This window comes from Canis aureus, chromosome 20 (genome assembly GCF_053574225.1).
Source record: "Canis aureus isolate CA01 chromosome 20, VMU_Caureus_v.1.0, whole genome shotgun sequence".
In the NCBI taxonomy this organism is placed as follows: Eukaryota; Metazoa; Chordata; class Mammalia; order Carnivora; family Canidae; genus Canis; species Canis aureus.
Window position 1 is genome coordinate 20,096,562 of NC_135630.1, and position 16,205 is coordinate 20,112,766.

The window sequence follows — 16,205 nt, forward strand, 5'->3', positions numbered from 1 at the left end:
TTTTTTAGATTCTCAAGTGCCATAAAATGGATGATATGGGAAAAAAAAAAAAAGATTCTCAAGTGCTATTTAAGAGTCTCAAAGGGCTAATGTGCATTAATGATACATACCACAATTTACTGATACAAAATTAAGTGGATTATTATGAGATGTATATTTTACCCTGCTCTGTGTAGCATATTCTCTCACTGATGACTGTCCTAGTTTGGGATTCACAAATGGAAAGAGTTAGATGACTTGAGTAAATGTGTACTGTCTTGAAAGTTGATCAGAGAAGTAGGTGAGGGAATTGGGGGAGTGAGACAAGGAAGAAGAAAAGCCAAATGAAAGATTTGTTGTCAGAGTCACTTTATGAGTAACACACAAGTGCTTGACTCTGTGGGAACTTACTGAGAAATATACAAAATGTTTTTCTGCCTCGTCCATACTGACTTCCATCATCTCTCAAAAATTGAAAATTGTCCTCAGAGGTGTTAAATTCATCTGTCACACTGCCTTCTTGGGTTGGAGCCACTGGAAGGATGAATGTGCTTTATCTTCCCAGAAGGCCCCAGTGCAGAAAAGCAGGGAGCCACAGAGCATGCTGGTGATGAGGTACTGTTCACACATTCAGAATTGTCCACTGCTCCTGCAGAGTTGAATTACAAGGTGGCTCGAAGAGTATGTGACATGGGGAACAAAAAGCATCATCTCAATAATCAAATGTATACATCCGATTATTAAAATATATTAAATATATTAATAAAATATGTGGTGAAACATAAAATACTAGAGATTACATATTAGAAACCTCTATGGTGTGTGTATGTGCACTTCAAATTAAATTCCTCCATTCATAAAATTTGTGTTTAAAATTGGAAACACTGAGGCATCTGGGTGGCTCAGCTAGTTAAGCACCTGCCTTCAGCTCAGATCATGATCTCTGCATCCCTGGGATCAAGCCCCACATTGGGCTCCCTGCTCAGTGGGGAGTCTACTTCTCTCTCTCTCCCTTTGCCCCTCCACACCACTCATTCTTTCTCTCTCTCTCTCTCTCTAATAAGTGAATAATGTCTTTAAAAAAATAAAATTAACTTGGAATCACTTATGCAAAATGACCATGTGCTGTTATCCCTAGTTAGTCTTATACCAGCGAGATGTATTTCCTAAGATTGTGGGCAATACTGCTGAAAAGTATAAGTAAATATGTTTACATTAACAATGGAATGAAAAATTAGAGTATAATATTTCAGTTTGCCATATTCCCAGATTTGTTATATGTGTGTATGTATGTGTATATATACAATGATATATAATCTATCTGTATCTATCTATATCAATATCTATCTATACACAGAGAGAAAATACATATATTCTACAAAGACAGGTGGAATTTTGTTCTGTCCAATTCAATTTGCTTATTCTTTCATCCCAAAAGGAATGATGTCAGAAAAATATAAAAGCAATCTTGATTCTAAGCAGGCTCTTGGTTTAATATTGGTGAATTAAAACAATGTAACTGTGGTGAGTGCATCTATGATGAATGGGAGAGAATATAATCCTGTAGAAATATGTGGCATGTGTCCACATAACACACAGAGGCATGAGCACATTGTTCTTTGGGTCTTTCCTTTGGCAGATGAAATGTGGTATGCACAGCATAGGAAACGTGTTTTTCGGTATTTGTGCCTACTCTGACAGGGAGAAAGTCTGATTGTGTTTACCATCTTGTCTGTATGTAGCGCCAGTGCAGCTGCACGTCTTGAATTTGTTTATTCTGAAGTTTGGGAGGAAGAGAGTGTCTAGACAAAAGGATAGTTTGTTAGCTTCTTGCCATTGTCAGTCAAAAGCAGCATGTTCTCTGTGCCCTGGTCTGCTGTTAGGTGTATGCCCTTCACATTAGGCTGACATTGTTAGAGTTGTAGATACACCTAGTTCACTCAATGAAAAAAATAGACATTCTGTCCTGCAACAGGAAAGCAAAGAACCAGAATGGTTATAACTTTAAACATTAAAGAATGAGGATCAAATTCTTTTTTCACCCTTTCCCTTACTGCCACTGACACAAATGTGTAGATAAGTCCAAGAAAAATACAAACCATCCAAATATTATGAACATAAGTCATGCTAGTCTCAAAATCCCTATAAGATACATCATACATAACAGTTGGCTCACATGTCCTTGAGATGAAAAATAAAATGTTGAACAGCTTTGCATATTTTATGAAAAAGATTATTCAACGATTTTGACTATTATTTAAAAGAAATAATTTGGGTGTTTTGTTATTTTAGAATAGAGTGGGAAGTTTTCCTGTATCTTACTTCCCAGCTTTTTGATGGGTCAGGTTTTTGTTTTTGTTTTTATAATAGATTTCGGAATATAGTTTTATATTCAGATACTGTTTTTAAGAATAACATTGTGAAAACAAAAAGGCTTTTTAAATTCTGGGCAACAATTTTCTTCAAAAATAACTTTGTTCCATGTAACCTGCACTGTAGTTAAATTATGAAGATTTTTTGTTTTTGCATTTTATTCATTTATAATTTTCTCTGTATGATAATGCATATAGGCAATATATATATAATATATGATATATATATACAGAATTTTTTATTCCACTGTTCATGTTCATCTATGAACTGATTTTCTTAAATATTAAGAAAGTGTTTCTCAAAACCATCCAAAAGAAAACTTATTTATTACTATTTGTATGATAAGAAATTCATGTCCAAGAATCACTTTGGAAAAGGTGTATGACAAAGTACTAAGATCCACAGGAATTAAGTATAATAGAATAGTAAATATGCAGTTCCTGTCTATGTTAAAATGACTGAAAAAATATGGAAAAGGGGGTGAGTGGTTAGCATATCTCCCTAAGGGAAACTGTCAGAGTTGGTGAGACAGGCTACTGTGAAGACTTTGTACCCAAAAATCTTTTGGGTACCACCTCTAAAACATGCACTGAATTAATTTACTTCCCTCCGTCTTGACCTGCCTTCTCTAAAGTTCAGACTGCCTTGGTCACTCCCATGGACTACTAGAAATTGTCTTGAAGCTCTTACTGATGGAACCCTATAGTCCAAGCAGTCAGCATGTGCTTTTATTTTATCTATTTTATGTTTATTTCTTTTAAAGATTTTATTTATTTGTTCATGAGAGACATACAGAGAGAGGCAGAGATATAGGCAGAGGGAGAAATCAGTCTCTTTTCAGAGAGCCAGATGAGGGACTAGATCCTGGAACTCCAGGATCATGGCCTGAGTCAAAGGCAGATGCTCAAAAACTGAACCACCCAGGCATCCCTCAACATGTGCTTTTAAAAATTAGATTATTTATATGTTGAAAGAGCAGAAGTCAATAAGATACAAGTGAAGAAAATCCCAAAAAAACAGTTCTGTCCCCTTTCCAAACATGTGGATACATAGACATCCTCTCTCCCAGCACACACACAGCAAATACCAAGGTACCTGGTTCTTTAAATTCTTCTTCAAGTTAGATCCATCCTATACCTTGAATCAGTTTTAAATTAGGTTTCATATTTTTTGGTCACATTTAGATGAGAGAATGTCAGTTTTAATCATAAGAATTCTTAAGTGTAGTTATCAAAATAGCCAGTAAAAACTCAAAACAGTATTTTTGAAAAGCCTCTTCTCTCTCTCATCCTGGGGTTTGCTTCATGCGACAAGCAGCAGCATGGGACCTGGAAGGAGTCTTTGCTGTCTTGCCTTCTGTGGCTCTACTTCTTCTTCTCTTCCTATCGTCAACTACCTTTGGATCCTCCAGATTTAGATCATGGAAAGGAAGAGAAGCAATAAGCAGGAGAGGCCTGACTTCACTGACAGCATTGTAACTTGTTCTAGGTGCTCTCCTGGCAGGATTTAGATCTTACTCTTTAGTAAAGCACTTTCAAAGTTCCCCAGAAATGTCCTCACTGAAAAAGTCTAATTATAATTCCTCTGACATTTTGAGTGATTCTATTTTTCCTTTCATTTGCTCCTTAATAATAAAAACATTAAGATCTGAGCAAGCAGTGATTCAGGCCACACCGATTATTCTTCCTGTTGGGTTCCTTTTTTTTTTTTTTTTTTTTTGTAAAGATGTTATTTATTTATTCATGAGAAACACACACACACACACACACACACACACACAGAGGTAGAGGGAAAAGTAGGCTCCATGCAGAAGCCCGATGTAGGACTCGATCCCAGGACTCCCGGATCACACCCTGAGCCAAAGACAGATGCTCAACCGCTGAGCCACCCAGGTGTCCCATCCTTTTGGGTTGTTCTCGCCCTCCAGCTTAATAATATTTAAGACGATAGTAGAGTGTCTTGTTCTCCCAAGAAACAATCACACATACTTTGCTTCCACTGTCCTTTGAAGGAAGCATTTTCATTCACTTGGAAGCATCGGTCAGCAACAACAAGAACTGCCAACAGTACCACAGAATCCAAAGACACCCTCTCTTTCTCTTATCTTTCAACATCAATCCATTTGTTCCCCTAAATGTGTGTTGATAAAACACTATTCTGTCATTTTTGCCAAGTCACAAATAAAGTGGAACAGCACCTAACTTGTAAGAGATACTTGGAGACATATCATTATTGACTTAAGGCTTCATTCAAACTATGACATTTTACTATGCTGGCAGACATAGAAATCATACACTTCAAAGAAAAATCACTTAAGATTAGATTTGTGTGTGAGTAAAAAAGCCTCATGATATCCGTAGGCTAAATAAGAGCGAATTTAGTTTTTATCTCAGGCAGTAGTAGAAAGGTAAGGGGGTTCAAGCTGAATCATAACTGCTCTCACAAAGCCCTCAGAACCCTCGTTTGTTCTTTCTTATCATAAAGTGGGTGACTTCAAAATCTCAGATTGATCAATCACGGTCGAAGATGGCTTCTCCAGCTCTAGTCATCACATCTATATTCCAGCCAGTAGGAAAAAAAGGAACTGAGAAGAAAAGGAGGAGACATGAAACATCTATTTTTTTAAGGCAGGTTGCTTGAACTACCAGTTGATGCAGCTGCTTATATCCCATTTGTGCAAACTTATTTCATGGCTCTATTTAGCTGCCAGAGAGACTGATAAATCTATCCCCTTAACATTTGAGTAGTTGTGCATTCTCTCACTATGAAGTGTAAAGTACATAGATAGGTGGCAATTAGGGGTCTCTTCCCAACTTCCTAGAGCTTGTAGAATGAAATCTAAATTCCACAGTGAGGCCTACAGCTGGATTATCTGGCACCTGCCTATCTTTTCAGCCTCCTAAGATTCTTTGCCTGCTTACTGCACGTCAACCATGTGGGAATACTCAGAGTTTCTTGACCATTCCAGGCTCATCTCTAACTCCCACTTTGGCCCTTGGGTTCTTTCAACCCAGAACTTTCTTTTCTCAGAATTTCTCTTTGATAACTCTCTTCCCTTAACGTCCTCAACAATGCTTTCTGCACCAGTCAGGAAGTACTTCTTTCCCTATCCCAATCATTCTGTTTTAATATGTTTAATTGTATGCAGAGAAGGTATGTCACAGTCTGAAATTGCTTGGTTGCTTATTTCCTATCTGTCTCCACAATAGCACTATAACTGCTATAATAGCAGGGGATGCTGTCTTCTTACCATTTGATTCTTAGTCCCTACAACTCTGCCAGGCACATAGGAGGTACTTGATATTTATTGAATAAATGCATGCATATGCAAATATTTTTAATGTTTTTTTTCAAATGCAAAGCAGCTGCAAATGCAGTTGGTTGTGCCTGAATGCCTTATAAAAGTTTGTCATGGTTGGGGTCATGATTGTTGTTTTTATTCATCCATCCTTCAAAAAAGCCCTTCCTTTTGGTGTCACAGGTGGTTAAGCTCCCCACTCTTGGCTTAGGTTCAGGTTGGGATCTCAGGGTCCTGAGATGAAACTTTGTGTTGGGCTCTGAGTGAGGAGTCTGCTTAAGACTCTTTTTCCCTCTCCCTCTGTCTGCCCCCCTGCACTCTCTCTCTCAAGTACATAGATCCTTAAAAAAAAAAGTCTTTCCTCACCAGTTTATTTTTTTAACTAAGATAATCCTAGTATTTGTAAAAATAATTCTTGAAAATAATAGTTTTCAAGGAATAAAAGCTACTAGAGCTTACTTTTTTAAAGAAATGGGCTATATCACCCTGGGAATATTCAGTAAGTCTAATTTCCTGACTTTTTTTTTTTAATGGTATCTGAACCATAGATTTAATATTCCCATTTAGATAAACCACTGAGAATTACAATGTCCTAATTTTTATCCCTATTCAATTAAACTGTAATATTTCAAACATAGGTTTAGTTCTATCTTTTACTACTCATAGGTAAAAATAGTTTATAGATACTTAATGGTTTAAGCCATGATGTCTTATTATTCTTAAAAACACAACATATTTTCCTTGAAAACTCCTGAAGTCACTGAGAATGACTGGGTATATTTGCTCAATGATCCTAAGGCTATTGTTTTCCTTCCTTTTTAGTAGCCCTGCACATAGTCTTAGAACAGGTACTGATTATGATCTTTCAGTGTCATATTTTGAGGGTTGGGCAAGAACAATGCACTTTTCCATTATATATCATTCTCCAACTTTTATCTTCTTAAAATAATCACATAGAAGTAATTCAAGACAATCTTAGATATGTAACTACTGACTCTTGGAGGCTTTTAATCACCTGAGCTACGTTTGCACACTGAGTTACTAAAGAGGATTTCTCTGGCTTTTTCTTTTTATATGTTTTTATAAAGGACATTAATTTATATTTTCTAAAATTAGATATTAGGTATTTAATGCATATTTTACAGACTTTATATATTGAGAAAATGTCTCTAAACAATTTGAATCATCAGATCACCTCACTGTGTGTTTATTTTTATAAATATCTAAAATTAATGTATATGTAATGGCTATATGCAATACCTATTCTAAGCACCAACCTATCAGAGCTACTTTGCTTTGCTTAATTCACACATTATACCATTTGAATTCTTCTTTTTCTATCCAAATGGTTTACATAAAACTTCTGGACAGAAATTATGCTTTTATTTTTCTGTACCTTGAGTAATTACGTCCTACATGTTCTCATTATACTTGCCTTGTTGATTTGTTTCTGCCACTTAGAACTGATCTGTACATGAAGAGTTTCTTATTCTGTCTTCCAGTGCTATAACTAGCCTTTTGTATCACTTTTCTTTTGACTTTTTAAAAATCTTAAGTTGTGCATTTGTAAGGGTAAATGTATATGTGTATAACTGGTTGGACATTATTTTAAGATGCTGATTTTTTTCTACTTACGTATCTTGATAACCCTGTTAGATTGCAAATTTTGGTATACAGAATCCTCATTTTATTTGGTTTTTATCTGGCAAAATGCTAAATAAATTTATTTGCCTTCAATTAAAAATTTGTTAGCACCCATCTGAATATATATAAAACTCATTTTCCATGAAGTTCTTCAAGGCCTGAAAAAGATTCTCTGGGTTCAGTTCCAGATCACTGCAGAAAAGCAAATCAATTGGATTTTTTGGTTTCCCAGTTAATATAAAAGGTATAGTTACAAGAAATTGTAGTCTATTAAGTGTACAATAATAGCATTATGTTTAAAAAGACTAGTGTCCATACCTTCATTTAAAAATATCTTATTGCTAAAAAATGATAACCATCATTTGAGCTTTTATACTAAGTTATAATCACCAATCACAGATGCAATAATAATGAATATAATATGATAATATATAATATTATTGAACTATGTAATACTATACTATAATAATGAAATAAAATATGTAATATAATAATATTTTAGTTTTAAATATTGCTAGAATTCCAAAAATGTGACAGCAACATGAAGTGAGCAAATGCTGTTGGAAATGATAGAGTTGGTTGATGCAGGGTTGTCACAAATCTTCAACTTATTAAGAAACACAGTATCTGCAGGGTACAATAAAGTAAAGCACAACGGAGCAAGGTATACCTATATTATCCAAATCATCATTTTTATTAAGACCACCCTACTTAAGTCAATTTCTCCCATTTTCCCACTCCCTTTCTGTCACATTACCCTAGTTGTTGTTCTGTTAAAAGAGGAGATTAGCACACGTTTAGAGGAATACTACTGAGTTTCCCCATTATATAATCAGAAGGATTAAAAATAAATAATTTCTTAGCTCTGCAGTTCAAAGTTATTTAAGTACAATGATTCTGCATCCCCTAAGATCCTCTCCAGAATCACCAGAACCCACTTTGGCAGGATATCCATGGAGCAAAGATGCCTCAGTGCATGCAAACTTTAATCACTTTAGGTTCAAGGAAAAATGAATAACAGACAGAGAAATCCTAACCACAAATTTTCTACTCAACGTTTTTCTTTTAAATATTAGCAAGATTCTTTCCAATAGTTGATATTTAGGGTTATTATCTTTAACTATAACATTAAAAACTCATATGTTGGCAAATACATTTAAATACTTGGGTTTTTCAAGTTTGGGTAACAAGATTATGTTTATGAAAATTTTCCATCAAATCTCTTCTCTTCTTTTTTTCTCTCTTCTTCTCACTCATTGTCTCTCAAGCATGCATTTTTTTCCTCTTCTTAATCATACATAGTTAAAAATCTCAATTACTTACATACATGTATATTTGAAATAAAAATTTAAAATTTAAAGTAATAGGGATCCCTGGGTGGCTCAGCAGTTTAGCGCCTGTCTTTGGCCCAGGGCATGATCCTGGAGTCCTGGGATCGAGTCCCACATCGGGCTCCCTGCATGGAGCCTGCTTCTCCCTCTGCCTGTGCCTCTGCCTCTCTCTGTGTCTCTCATGAATAAATAAATATAATCTTTAAAAAATTAAAGTAATATATATTATGCCACACAGATTAATACCTCATGTTTCCTGAATATAAATCTAGTGCCTATACATAATTACTCTGCAAAATGTTGTACCAAATTAAAAGTTTAAGTTGTAAATCATAACTTCCTGTTCTGAAGATGTATGGACTTAATGTCATGAAAATATGTGGGGAAATAGATATCCTCTTTTGAAATATAAAGTTTAGAATCACTTTTGTTGGTCCCTCACTTTCTATTAAGTTGAACCTGGAGATTTTTTCCACTTTGGTCAAGAGACACAGCTTTCACCATTTATCAAAAGTTTTTCTTTGGAGATGTAAATAAATTATTTCCAATTGGAATGAGGCTCATTTCTTCTATGGTAGGCACCTGTCTATGGTAACAAGACTAAGCCCACCACTTCATTATTCACATGCCACATGGCAGATGGCAGATGACAATGACCTTTAGTCATTTTGTCCAGTGAGAGATTAAAGTTAGCTCATAAATTGCCAATCTGCCGAGCCATCTGGTCTTTCACGGTGGATTTTCTTTACGTCATTCACAAGGCTTAGGAAAATAATTTATTGACCACCTATGTTCTATATATTAAGGACTGTCTTATAATAATAACCTGTAAACATTTTGCGATGAACAGTGTTCTATAAATGCTCTACGTGAAATATGTATAGTGTATTTTGTACATTTGTATTTTTAGAATATTTAAATTCCTTTCATATTAGATGTTTGGCATCTCATATATTTTCTGCTATAGGAGTGAGATAGGGTAGAGAGTATAAATATGCTCAATGTGAACTCAAATAGTGAAGAACTTTTGCTTAGAACTATCCACAAAATTTATAGATAAGTACGTGATTTATATTTTTGTAATAACTATCTATTTTTTCATTATTATTGTTTTAAGGTGAAATTGGAAGAATTTCCACCAAACTTAAGATCCAGTGCTTAACTTTGTAATGTATCAACAACAAAAAAATACTTCAGTAAATTGTCAATCTGACCTTCATCTCAGGCAGGTAATTTCCAACGTCCTGTATTCTAAATATGAGGGGCTCTAAAAGGACCAGATCACACATACAGTATTGGTAATTATGAAAGCTTGGGGGCATGTTATGGTTGTGAACATCCAAAATTGATGTTCACATTTTTGGAACTTAGAGATTATTTCAATTAAGAACTAACTCTTATGTCAATGTTCTTAAAATAAATATGATGCTTTGAGACATATACTACTATAATCCTTGGTAATTCATAAAATTAATATATCAAGCAACTATTTTCTAAAGGTACAAGTGAAAGTAATAATTACAGGAAAGGATGGCCAGGACTTTAAACAAGCCAACTGTTTCCTTGGCAAGTGAATGATAGGAATTATTTGTTTTTTTTTAAATGCATGATTACTATTATTATTTTATAAAATAGTCATCATAGGAATGATCACATTTTTTTCTCTCCCTCTTTTTCCTCCTAATTCCATGACTGCTAAATTGGTGATGGTCTCTGACTTCAGGGAGCTTGCCAAATGAGAAAAGTGTATGCATGGTACTTGATTTCCGTATTTCCTGGCATTCCTTCCGGAGACTACTACTCATGAGGACTATAGCAGTCCAAGAAGATTCCATCCATCTGTCTCCTGGCTGCAGGGTAGATGTTGCATTTGTCATTGTTAAAGAGGGAAGACAATGGGAAACAATTAAGTGTACAAAATCTAGGGTAGAGGGTCTATAAAATGACTTTTGACAGAAAATGTGAATGTTTGGAGATTCTTTAAGGCTCTTTTCTGATAGTTACTTCCCTCCTCGCCCTGTATGTAAGGCAGTAGGATAGCCTGAACTGCAGTCGGGTGAATCCTTCTTCTCCAATCATTTCACATGTGCACATACCACCTTCATTACCATTTACTTAGTAGTTTCCTTTAGGTTAACTTGTTTGAGACCTGAAAATTGTAATGCATGCTTTCTTGGCAAAAAGAAGACTAATTCCAATACCCACTAATATACCCAAAAATAAATATAATAAAACGAAATAAATAAAAACATTTTTATAGATCCTGTTCCCTACCAAAAATTCTAGTGTGAGGTCTTCTATTTCTTTCCCAGAAAGGGAAGTTATCATGTATTAGAGAGGTATGTAAGGCAGGTATTTTCATGCCATGGCTCCTTCCTTGACTAATACAGAAGAATATAAAGAGAAGTAAAACACAAATCATTTTCTGGTTCTCTGAGTCAAAGTCTTAGAGTATGTGTCTATGTGCCACCTAAAATAATTTCTCCATATCACATTTTGGTAACCCTGGAACTAGGAGTTATTCTTTAAAGTCAGAACTATCTAAATTTTAATCCAATTTCTGCCATTTTCCAACTTTGTGCCTTTAGGCACTCACAATTACCTGCTCCTCCTCCCTTTACTTATTTTATAAACATTGGTACGTTACTTACTTCAGAAGGAAGCAATGAAGACTGAATGAGGATGTGTGTAACAATTTGTCTTGGAACTATAATGCACAGTTTCTGCAACAATTGGTGGATATTGTAATTTTTGAAAGGGGAACACCAAACAAAAATATGAAACTACTAGTCAAGGCATGCTAATGCCCAGGAAGTCTGTCAGTATTCTTGACTTTTGAAATATAAAGTTCATCATGACATTTGTGGTTCTTTGACATATTGTTTTCTGCTGGGGTTTTTAGAATTTCTCATTGGATTACTTTTAGATCAAAGTAAAACCTTTTATAAATTGACATCAGTTTTTAATAAAACAAAAAAATGAACAAATTTTTAATAAAGTTGTATTTTCCAAAGATAACTTGCCATACCACATGCTCTTCTTATGGTATAACTGCCATCCTACATGCTCTTCTACAGTGTGAAGTTGACAGTCAGGACTCAGTGGGTTTTTATGACTATTTCCAGGACTATAGTATAGAGAGAATGATGTGAGATGAATTCTGAATGCAAGTCATAAAAAAGCATGCATCTACCACATTGTTCACAAGATACTTGCAGTAGAGCCCTGATTTGTCGTGTGAGGAGTCTGATGGTTCTGAGGATTGGAATGTGAAAAAGTCCCAACCAGCCCCCACAGAGACTGAATGGAGAAGTCCGGAGAACTCTGGAGGAAAAAGAGGTGCCTGGGAAGACCCTGTTCCTCTACATTCCTCTCTACTGTCCCAGCTCCAGCTGCCATCTGACAGCTACTATGTGAGAGACCCCGAGCCAGAGATTGCAGCCAAACCTGTCCAACAGAAACCATGAGTGGAAATAAAATAATTTTCATTGTTTTTAGTCTCTAAATTTTGGAATCATTTGTTGTTATAACAATAACTAACCAGAACAACATCCAACATGATACAGTTCTTCATGTTTTTATACATACTGCCATATATTACAAGTGCTTTTCCTTTCTTTCCTCTTTTCCAAATTGCAGTAGGCTACTGTTCTGTCTGGAAAACATTATTTTCCTAAATGTTGCCTTCTGGTAATCCCAGGATCTGTTCTATTATTCTATTTTTTTTTTCTGGCAATGCTATTTTTTATATGTTTTATTTTTCTTTCAATGACAAGATACTGGAACATATGAGATGATTTTAAGTAGGTAATTTATAATAATTATAAATTATTACCTATGTTTTTAAGTTGTGATGAATTTTTTTGGGGGATTTAAGTTTCTCATTAAGGAAAAAAAATCAGAAAATGCTGCTATTAATACAGGACCATGAAGACATTTGCATACCATTTTGAAGAAAGACTTTTCCAGTCTCTAGTTGGAGGATATTTGGATTATTCAAATTTCTCTTTTCTTTTCAGAAGCCCAGAGGAGAAAAAACATGGCAAGTAATTAATTATATATGTTTTAAAGAAAATGTATTCCAGGAAAAATAATTAGTTGAGTAAATAATTTTTGGTAATTATAAGTAGCTGAGAAACTACCCCCATAAAATGACAGAATGATCAATAGTAAAGAAATAATGGGAGGCTCGGTGGTTGAGTGTGTCTGCCTTTGGCTCAAGGGCCTGATCTTGGAGTTCCGGGATCAAGTCCCACTTCAGGCTGCCTGCGAGGAGGCTGATTCTCTCTTTGCCTATGTCCTTGCCTCTCTCTCTCTCTCTCTCATGAATACATAAATAAATCTTTGAAAAATAGTAAATGCAATACAAAGAATAGCTAGAAAATTTTTTTTTTGCCATTTTCTTGGGGGAAAAAAGTCATTATATTATTTTTGGCAAAATATCTAAAGCTATAACAAAAGTTCATTTCCTCAAGTCTAGTTTCTCCAGTTAACCTCTCTTTCTAAACTACTACCAACTTTATAATCAGTAGAAACATTATCATAAGGTTACCTGGTTCTTTTGCTCTGATATTTTTCAACCAATGTATCAATGTAAGAAGCAATTTTTGGGGGAAGAAGTTTTATGTGCTTCTATTTTATACTGATAACAAAAAAACCCATATCATAGCATTTTGGTTCTTTGTTTTAGTTTGTTTTGAATGATAGACTCTAAATTGTCAACAAAAACTGAAGATTTTTGTATGAGAGTGGTAGCCAAATCCAATATGAATCCATTTTGAGATCTTCTGACTGCCAAGGGAGTAATGCATTTTACTTTCGTTGCTTTTGTCTGTTTTCCTAGTTCTACAAGTGATGTTTACAATAGCTTATCACTCAGGTTAAGTCTAGCATCAAATCCTTCTGATCTTGTGTGTTATATTTTGCTTTACTAATTCAGCCACGTTTATAACTTATTCCTCACCCCACAGAACTTTGGGAGTTTTGCCCTTTAATAAACACCTTTAGAATGAGGCCCTTCCTTTTTCTGTTAAAAATCTCTCTTTGCATTCAAGTTATTAGCTTGTTTTTTTTTCTTTTTCAAGAATGATACATTTTTCATTTTTTCAAGTTTTTATTAAATTCAGTTAGTTAGCTTGTATGTTTCTATAGCACACCCATACACTTACACACACACATACAAAGGAAGATATAAAGGGAGACAAGAACAGAGAGAGTATAAATTATTTTCTTTGTTTCCAATTAGTTATAATATCTCTATCAGGACAGCAGGGTCAGAATGTAAAGATTTTCTAAATATTACTTAAGATAATTACAGTAATATTCTATCTGAAGCTGAGTAAAGACTGCAATGACAGATCTAGTCACATAAAAGGAAAGATGTAATAATGTCATGTAAATGTTAATTTAAAATTTTTCTTTTCTTATTCAGGTGAGATAGACTAAACCTGTTGCTTTTCTGAGCTGTGGGATTGAGCATGTTACACACACATGTGTTTAATGGCCCGGATCTTTGTCATTCTTATATCTCATCTCACTGTTATTTGCTTATACTTGAAACAGAAAAGAAAACCCATTTCCACTTCTAAAAGGAAGATGATTATCATACTCACTATATATTTCCCTTTTTCCCCTCCCTGAAACACCATAGTACATACTTGTTGCTCAGCAAGGTCTCCTGAAGTATCTTCCAAGAGGAGTTACTAGAATGAGAGTATTGTATACTATCTGGACAGATTTTGAGGATCCACTTTAAGAAACTAAATTTCCTCACCAAATTTATTATAAGGACCCTCATGATTACTTTCACTATTTGTTTTCATTTATTTCCCCTCCAAATCATCTGCAATTCTCATAGAAAGCTATTTATAAGGGCACCATGTAACGGCATTGCCATGAAACTTTTAAGAAATGAGTATTCATAAATTTCACCAATTTAGTCCTTCTAAGTTAAATTAAGGTTGAATTTGAAAATTCGGTTTGACTCTGCCTTGTGGTGTACACATGTTGTCTAGAGTTCTAGAACTTTTATTTTTTAAGTGTCAAAAATGACATATTAAAATAATCGTTTGTTGACAGATTTAAAATAATCATTACAATTCTTTATAATGCTCACAGAAATAGAGAATTTTAATTGCTGAGCATAGTACTCAGTAAGTGCTAATAAAACGCTCTGTGCAGAACACAAAGGTTTATTTCACTAGAAAATATTTTGAAATAATTTGCCTTTTACATTATACTATGATGGGATGGGGCATTGCCTACTCTCAGGATTCAAATAAAACACATAATTTCAAGTTAACCTAAATTCAAGCCATATAAACATTTAATTAAGAATGAATGAAATATTGTACTTGAACAAAATATAAATATAAAGCATCTGTTGGGCAATTTCTGAAAGGCAAGTAGTATTACATTCTGTTATAGGCATTCTTAAAAGAAATGTATAACATAATTTAAAATGGCAGATATTTTTCCTTTAAATACTGCCAACTAGTTTTATAGATAGTGTTATTCTAGAATGCTACCCACATCCTGCCAAAATACATACCAAATAATCTTTTTTTTTCTCCCTTAAACTGACTCAGCCCATCCTGCAATATTTGACTTTCGTTAGGGAGTTGGGGCACATAAGATGACATGACTTGCCCTGAGTTAGCATCATACTGATCCATTTCACTTCCTGCGATTAATTTTACTCAGATTTGCCAATTCAGTTTTGGTCATTTATGTAAAAAGATAACTTTTTTCACTTTTAAATACTATCCCTAAAAATGATGAAAATGCAGCTATACATAAATGGAGAATATTTTTGATAAATGGCTTTGTGAAATTTATGAACAATACTTTAAAAATCCCTAAAAATTTAATTAAAAATATATTTTTATTTTAACTGGCTAGTTAAACTTTTCTTTTTTTTTTCTATGTGAAATTTGGGAACAACTCTTTAAAGTTTATTTTTGTTTCTCTTTAAACTCAACTTTATTGAAGTACCATCTACATACAATAAAATTTACCATTTTAAATGTGTGATTCAAAGAGTTTTGACTGAGGTATGAAGCTATGTACCTGCTACCAGAATCAACATATAGAACATTCCTATCTGTCCGTGAGTTGTACGTGTCCCCCTAGAGTCAATCTACTTCTCTAAGCCCCCATGGCAACCACTTACCTGATTTCTAATTATAGTCTTGCTTTCTCCAGAATGCCATATAAATGAAATCATATAGTTTGTAATCTTTTGTGTCTGACTTATTTCTCTGAACATAATGTGTTTGAGATTCATACATTCATTCATACATTCATTCATAATGTGTTTCATACATTCATACATTCATTCATTCATAATGTGTTTGAGATTCATCAAGACTCAATGTTGCATGTTTTCACAGTCCATTCCTTTTAACTGCTGAGAAGTATCTCACTGCAATTTGTTTATTCATTCACTGGTTGATTGCTTCCAGTTTTTAACTAATTTAAATAAAGTTATTTTGAGTATTGGAATACACGTCTTGTGTATTGGTCAGGGATCTCCACAGAAACAGAACCAGTAAGATTTAATGTACTTGCTGGTGGCTCAT

The 16,205-nt window shown here is 34.3% G+C and overlaps 1 long non-coding RNA gene across 13 annotated transcripts in view; it reads left to right on the forward strand.

The window, feature by feature from the left end:
* LOC144291523 (uncharacterized) overlaps positions 1-16,205 on the forward strand; it is a 777,143-nt gene that overhangs the window by 494,505 nt on the left and 266,433 nt on the right. For 9 of the 13 annotated variants that reach the window (XR_013358835.1, XR_013358837.1, XR_013358831.1 and 6 more), the window contains 2 exons: positions 9,743-9,854; positions 10,349-12,081. The exons of 1 other annotated variant lie outside the window; for it this stretch is intronic. This is a non-coding gene — a long non-coding RNA (uncharacterized LOC144291523). Of the gene's footprint in view, positions 1-9,742; positions 9,855-10,348; positions 12,082-16,205 lie in introns of those variants that run through there. 3 more of the 13 variants (XR_013358836.1, XR_013358834.1, XR_013358832.1) reach the window with 1 other exon arrangement.